Here is a 7,779-nt window from a genome sequence, read left to right on the forward strand (position 1 = left end):
CTGTTCTTGTGCCAGTACCAAGCTGTTTTGATTACAATGACTTTGTAGTAGAGTTTGAAATTTGGTATTGATATTCCTCCAGCACTGTTCTTTCTGTTTTGGTCTTGGGGCTTAAACCCTGGGCCTGGGCACTGTCCCTGAGCTCTTCAGCTCAAGGCAAGCAATCTACCACTTGAGCCACAGGGCTACTTCTGGTTTTCTGGTGATTAATTGGAGATGAGTCTCACAGACTTTCCTGCATGGGCTGGCTTTGAACCCTGGATCCTCAGATCTCAGCCTCTTCAGTAGCTAGGATTACAGGTGTGAGGCACCAGCACTCGGCTCAGTGAGACTTTTATCTCCAATAAATTCCAAAGAATGAGAAGTGGAGCTGTAGCTCAACTGGTAGAGCACTAACCATGAGCCCAAGTGCTCAGGGTCAGTGCCCACACCTAGAATTCAAGTCCTCAGACTGGCAAAAAAATAAAATAAATAGGAAGCAAGGGTTACTCTGACTCATGAGTTCAGAGTCTTCAGTTCATGATAAGTTAGTCCTGTTTTTTTCTGGGCCTATAGTGAGTCAGAACATCATAGTGAAGGGCCCAGAGTGGAACAGAGCCGATCATCTCACGAAAGCCAAGAAGCAGAGACAGAGAGTTGGCAACAAACAGGATAAACTCTTTAAAGCTTCCCTCCCTATCCTGTGATCTACTTCCTCTAACCAAACCCCACTTTACAATATCTTATTGAGCTCTAAACTCATCAATATACTAGTCAATTTGTCAGATTTCCAACCTCCAACTATCCATGAATACCAACTTATACAAGACCTAAAAATCCTTGACTAAAAAAAACCTCAGGTAGTTAAAGTCAGCCTGATCCTAAGAGCCAAAGATGTGGTTCAAATGGTACAGTATTTGCCAAGAAAGTACAGAGCCTTGAGTCCAATCCCCAGTATTCAAAAATAACTAGTGCATAACTGACTTCATTTTTAGTTTGACTATATGGCATATGTCAGTAAGTTCAGCTATTCAGAAGCCAGAGATCAGAAAGATTGTTATTTAAGGACAACCTGTGTAAAAATTCAGTGAGCTTCACCTCAGCAAATATTGGGAATGGTAGAGGAAGCCTGTAATCCCAATAGGAAGATAGCAGTCTGAAGCAGGCCCAGAGCAAAAATTCAAGACCCTATCTGGAAAATAAATGAAACAGAAAAGTTCTGGAGACTTGGCTGAAATGCTAAAATTCCTGCCTACAAAACATTCAAACAGCATCACTGATAAATCAATTAATTAATTAAATTAAAACTCAAACACCCAGGTTATCTGCTCTTCTCAGTATGTTGGTGACACACTTTTTGTAAGTAGCAGTTGGCTTCATAGGACCCACTTAGAGTGTTCTTCTAAGTCTTTTGTAGGTTTCTGCTTCAGCCAGAATTGTAAATAAGGCTGAGAGAGAAGTTGATCCAATACCCTTATACAACACAGGAATCCCTCTTGCTAAGGATGAACGACATGCCTGCTAGTTCTGACAGAAAACTTGGCCTTGTGCCTTTTCTCCCAGCTCTGTCTCAGATTTCTCTGTATGTTTTTTCATAGTTTATCTAGGTAGTCTGTGACATAGGCCAGTGATTCACTGTGGTTGACAAAGCAACCTTGTGGGAATAATAATCTGTTTAGCTTGTGGTTGTAGAGTTTTTACTCACTCATAATGTGTGCTTGTACTCATGATCATGTACACAAACACACACACACACACACACACACACACACACACACAGAAAACCAACTGAAAAACCAAGATCTATATACAGTTGTCAGTAACAAGTTTCTAAAGTTTTGGTTCCTTTCTTTCCTAATCTTAGGTAGATAAACAGATAGAACTTGATGATACAGTGATGTGACTTCCAGGTAATTGCCATTGTCCATTGTTCTACTTGGTCGTGGTGTATAATTTTTTTGTCTTATATTCAGTTTGTCACAGCTTTGGCTTCCTTCAGGGAGGTTACAAGTGACAGCATGACATTGAATTTCTAGGCCTTCCTTCCTTCCACTTATCCTGATATTCTATGACTATGTCTAGCCATGGAGCATGGTGAGATATCCATTCAGGGGTCAGGGGCAAAGGCTGGACTCCTGGACTCTCCCATCTCTGGCTCATTCCTTCTTCCTTTCCTTGGAGAAATTGACACATATGTCAGAATATAGGAGGTGTTGGGCCTCCAGGCTTGTGTAGAGAATGGTCTTGCTACCCTGGGCTGTCTCTCCTACAGAGGGGAAGGGAGGGATCCAGGAGGGCTAGAAGTTTAAGGAACTTAATTCTGGAGTTATTTAGAGCAAAGGAGCTTATGTGACCACAATCTAAGCTTTGTCCTTTCAGCCAGTATCTGTATGTGTGTATGCGTGTATGTGTGCACACGCGTTTCTGTGCATGTGCTCACATGCCAGTACTGGGGCTTGAAGTCAGGGCCTTATGCTCTCATTTGGCTTTTTCACTCAAGGCGGCTTTTGCTCTACCACTTGAGCCATACCATCATTTCCAGTTTTTTGTCAGTTAATTGGAGATAAGAGTCTCATGGCCTTTTAAAGCCAGACTGGCTTTGAACTATGATTCTCAGATCTCATTTTCCTGAGTAGCTAGCATTACAAGCATAAGACACAGACACCCAGCTCCATCCCACAGTTATTTGGGTTAAGGATGCTTACCATAGCTCTCTTTTGTCATAGCTAAATTCACAGAGACATAAAGTTGAATGGCAGTTTCCAGAGATAGTAGAAGGAAGGAAGAAGAGGTATTATTTAATAAGTATTGAGTTTCAGATATGTAATATAAAAAGAGTATTGGAGATGGATGGCACTGGTGGCCACACAACAAAATGAATGTACTGAAGGACACATAGCCACACACGTACAAATGGTTAAGTGTATTTTCTCATGTTCTTTTTTAAGGTTCTTATGCTCACTAGGCAAGCACTCTCCCACTTGAGCCAGAGCCTCATCCCATTCTTGCTTTCCAGTTTTCTGATGATTTATTGTAGATAAGGGTCTCACAGACTTTCCTGCCTGGGCTGGGTTTGAACTGGGATCCTCAGTTTCAGCCTCCTGAGTAAGATTACAGGCATGAGCCACTGGTGCCCAGCTGGGTCTCATGTTTTTGCCAGGCCTTGGACAGTAATTCTTTTTCACATGCTGACTAGTAACTGGTATTAGAGATATGAACCACAAACACTCATCTTTTTAATTGAGATTGGGATAGTGTTGCTAACTTTTTGCCTAGGCTGGTCTCATACTCATATCCTTCCAATCTCCACCTCCCAAGTAACTAAGATTAAAGACACACATTAATTATGCTCAGCCTACCATTTTTTAATTAGGCAAAAGTTCCTATACTCATGTTCCCCAAGATTGGACAGTTTTGTTTGATTGTATGCTCACCTTTTAGTTTCTATGACTTAAAATAGCCAAAATCTTGGGAAAACGTAAAGGAGACTCCAGTTTATGGTCTCTTGTCCCATGAGAAGAATTCTCTCAGAATGACATTGCTGGCCTCTGCACATTCTCGTTTACTCCTTCCCATGACAGGACACGGCTTCCCTGCCAGGAGCTCGCACTGGCTCCTTCCACATTGCCTTTCTCTTGGAGGCCACCAGTCAGGAAGGCTTTTACTTCCACAGAAGAGATTTTGGGTGACCTGGATCTTCCAATAAGGACTGGGATACTATAATTCTGGAAGTATCAGAAAACCAATTTAATTGTACATTATACATCTAATTTTATATGTGGGGTGCTGGTGGCTTATACCTGTAATCCTAGCTACTCAGGAGACTGAGATCTGAGGATCGCGTTCAAAACCAACCCAGGCAGGAAAGTCCGTGAAACTCTTATCTCCAATAAATCACTAGAAGACTGGAAGTAGCACTGTAGCTCAAGCGGTAGAGTGCTTGCCTTGAGCTGAAGAGCACAGGCACAGTGCCCAAGCCCAGAGTTCAAGCCTCACGATCGGCAAAAAAACAAACAAAAAAACAAAAAAAAACCCAAAACTAATTTCATTGACTCATCCACCAGATATTCTCTAAATACCTGTCAGAGTGGTGGCACTTGCCTATAAACCCAGGTATATTGAAGGCAGAGGTAGGAGGATTACAAGCTTAAACCAGAGGGGGAATAAATTATATAGACCCTAGTTCAAAATAAAAAGTACCTACTATGCTGGGTGCTTGGTGGCTCATTCCTGTAATCCTAGCTATTCAGAAGCTGAGATCTAAGGATTGTGGTTTGCAGCCAGCTTGTGCAGAAAAGTTCATGAGACTCTTATCTCCAATTAACCAACACAAAGCCAGAAGGAGAGCTGTTGCTCAAGTGGTAGAGCACTAGCTTTGAGTGAAAAAAAAGTGACAGCAGGAGCCCTGAGTTCAAGCCTCAGAACTAGCATGAAAATAAAACTTCTATTATCTTCCAAGCACTGTTGTATGTACTTGGGAGAGAGTAATAGAGCTATTATTTTATCTCTATCTAATTTCTATATCCTCATTCTTCACTAGGAAGGGAAAACTAAAAGGTGTGTATTGGCCTCCTAGACCTCTACACTTAACATAGTTTATTCTAATTAGCTCAATATGGATATATATCATACTTTCAATATATTCCAAGTTTAGGTCATTACCACTACATCACCTCCCTTTCTAAAATCTTTTAAATACCATGAATATGGAAACTTGAAAGGAAGCCTGAAGAGTAACAGTAATGAAAAAGCATATCTAAAATTAAGACAGTCATATGTTGTTACCCTTAGAGGTTGGAAGGCACAGAAATCAACATAAAATGGGAAGATTAGCCATCTGCACAAATCACCCTGGGAAATAAGCCACTGAAGACCTGATTCACAGGCATTTTGCTTGCAATCTGAGGGTGCTTTCCAAGTCTCACCAAGGGGTCTAGTATGCCTCCCTGAAAAGGAAGGCATCAATTTAAAATATAACTGGTGGAAGATTAGCAGTAATTTAAGAAATCACCAAGTGTCATAAGGAAACGATGGAAGCTTTAGATGGCAGACGAATGATATGGAAAATGAATGGTATAGTAGAAATTGTTAATGTGTCCTTAACTCTCTAGGTGGAGAAATTTTCTGAGGCTTAAGACAAAGTAGCTTTGAAATATTCCTAGCACCAAGAAGAGCAAATCATTATATTACATAGTTGGATAGCCTGTAATCACAGCTAACTGTCTGTTCTCACTCTATATTCACTCATCAAACTGCCTGATCTAACTACTGGCCCAGGATCAGCTCCCATCCAAATGAGCCAGTGCTCATGTGCAGGTGGCTGCACATTAGCTGTTAGATATGATTCCCCAGCCTAATGGATGAGTGGGCCCATAAGAGGGGCTTAAAAGCTGCTTTTGTTGAAGAGCACTGACTACTTCCTTAGGTCCAGAAATGAACTGAAAGCAGGAGAAGATCTTGGCATCCCTGCCTCCATTTTGTATGTGTCTTTGCTCTAAGCCATTTTCTCTGCATGGTGCAATAGGAATCCAGGAAGGATTTGTGACAAAGGACAGAAACTATCCTTAAGGAACTATGAAGCTTCTTTAGTAGAGACCACCCTTCATGCACTGACTGTTTCTCTGTCCTGACCAGTGATGATCATAAAAGCAAGTGTTCTTAAAGTAAGGACAGAAATACTTGTTAGCCTGGCCACACGTTGACCAGGATTGTTTAATAATTATACATATGGCTCTCTCCCCTGACCCCAATTCTTTGTCTATAAAACCTAAAGCTCAAGTCTGTACCCAAAGATGTCTGAAGATGGGCTGAATTGCTGTCTCCCCACAACTACCATCTGATAAATCTTTCTTTGCTTTCCCTCATGTGTCTTTATTAGGTGTACGGGGCAAATAACCAGACCTGACATGTAGAACTCCTGCGATTTGGGTTCTAAAACTCTGATTACAGATATACTTCTTTCCAGAAGTTGTTACTCTAGAGACAGCACATTCTATATCATTAATAAAATATATTTTGTACATGTGTTCATTGTATTGTCCTCATCTTGGTTCAAGTATATCAAGCCATGGGGATAAAAGCAGGTGGTTTGTCTCTCCCCATCTTTCCCTTTTTTACCTTGTCATTAATTTCCAGTCACTGATGCTCAAAAACCTTTAAAACAATGCACACATCATTTTACTAATTGTCTGCCATGGCATGCTGTGCTTATGCTGGAGTCTTCATCCACAAAGCAGCAGCAATGAGTGGTCATGATGCCAGGAAGGCTCCTCCCTCTTGAATGAATTAATGACATTGTTGTGGGGGGAGGAAGAGTATTGTGAGAATGTGTTGATTATAGAAGGAATTTGGACTCTCCTCCCTTACACATAAGCTCTCTTGCCTTTCTACTGTCTGCCATGGGATATACTACAAGACTCATCCAGATGCCAGCACCTCTGTTTTAGATTTTCCAGTCTTCACAACTATGAGAAATCAACCTACTTTCATTATAAGTTACCAAGTCTCAAGTATTCTGTTATAGCACAAGTCTCAAGTATTCTGTTATAGCACAGTCTCAAGTATTCTGTTATAGCACAAGTCTCAAGTATTCTGTTATAGTAGCACAAAACAAATCAACACATACTCTAATCAAGTCAAATAGATATTTCCTGCTTACATTTTCTTCTATCTAATCTGCAAGCTGAGGACACTTGAATTATGTGGTAGCAAAATACTAATGTACTCAAAGTCAATGTACTAATTCATGTGTTTACCCATTCCTACTCCACTCACCTAAATCATTCATTTCCCCAAGCTCCCTATGAGACACTCCTAGTGCAATTTTGTAGAATCACTAAACAATAAAACACAGCAAAGGCAAGAAATCCACAACTCTTACATTCCAGGTCTTCATGCATGACTCCCCTACCTAGACTAGAACAAAAGGATGTCCAACAGAAATAAGAGGCATGAAAATGATTGACAGAGAAAAAGTAATGAATTCCAATGAGAATGTGGAGGGTTTCTCCTCTGTCTTCTGCTTAGTCAGGATGAGTCCTCAGAGAGGACAAACAGTTTTCTTTATTTCATTTAGGGACTTATGACAAGGAAAGTGTGTTCTGATGCAGTGGGGCAGGGAGATGGTTAACAGAGAGACTCAGAGAGAAACACCACACACACACACACACACACACACACACACACACACACACACACACAGGGCAAATAAGAAGAGTGATCTTGGGAACAGGGTCCACAATAGCACAAAGAAAGCTAAACAAATACTGCTCACTTCTACCTTTCTTTCCTCTCCTGCTCTGATTGATCAAATTGAAAAAGAGAAATTACAGAATTGGACTTCTTTTTACCTAGGATGGACTAGAATACATTTTCTGCAGGAAATAGAAAAGAGAATTAGCATTAGGAATTTAAATCAGTCCTAGGACACTTGTGGATTTTGTTCCTGTTATTGTACACTTGAGTAAGGCCTTTAAAATTTGTACCTGCTGCCCTTATATGACCAAAATATCTTTTTAATAAGCTCCCTGTGTCCACCTTACATATGGCTGCCAAATTAATCTTGCTAAATGCCTTCTTTAACAATGCAAACGACGGCTTCCTGTTGCTTTCAGAATGAAGTCCAAACTCTCATCCCTGAGGCATCCAGAAAGGTCCTACACCATCTGCTGCCCAACTACTTCTGAACATTTTACCTCCTGCTATCTTCAACAGGAATCATTTATTTCCAGAAATCCAGCTCCATCTCCTTGCCTCTCAATGCCTTTGTTATCTTCTCTAATCAGCTTTCTTAAAATGTTC

This window comes from Dipodomys ordii, unplaced genomic scaffold, assembly GCF_000151885.1.
Source record: "Dipodomys ordii isolate 6190 unplaced genomic scaffold, Dord_2.0 Scaffold100, whole genome shotgun sequence".
NCBI lineage: Eukaryota > Metazoa > Chordata > Mammalia > Rodentia > Heteromyidae > Dipodomys > Dipodomys ordii.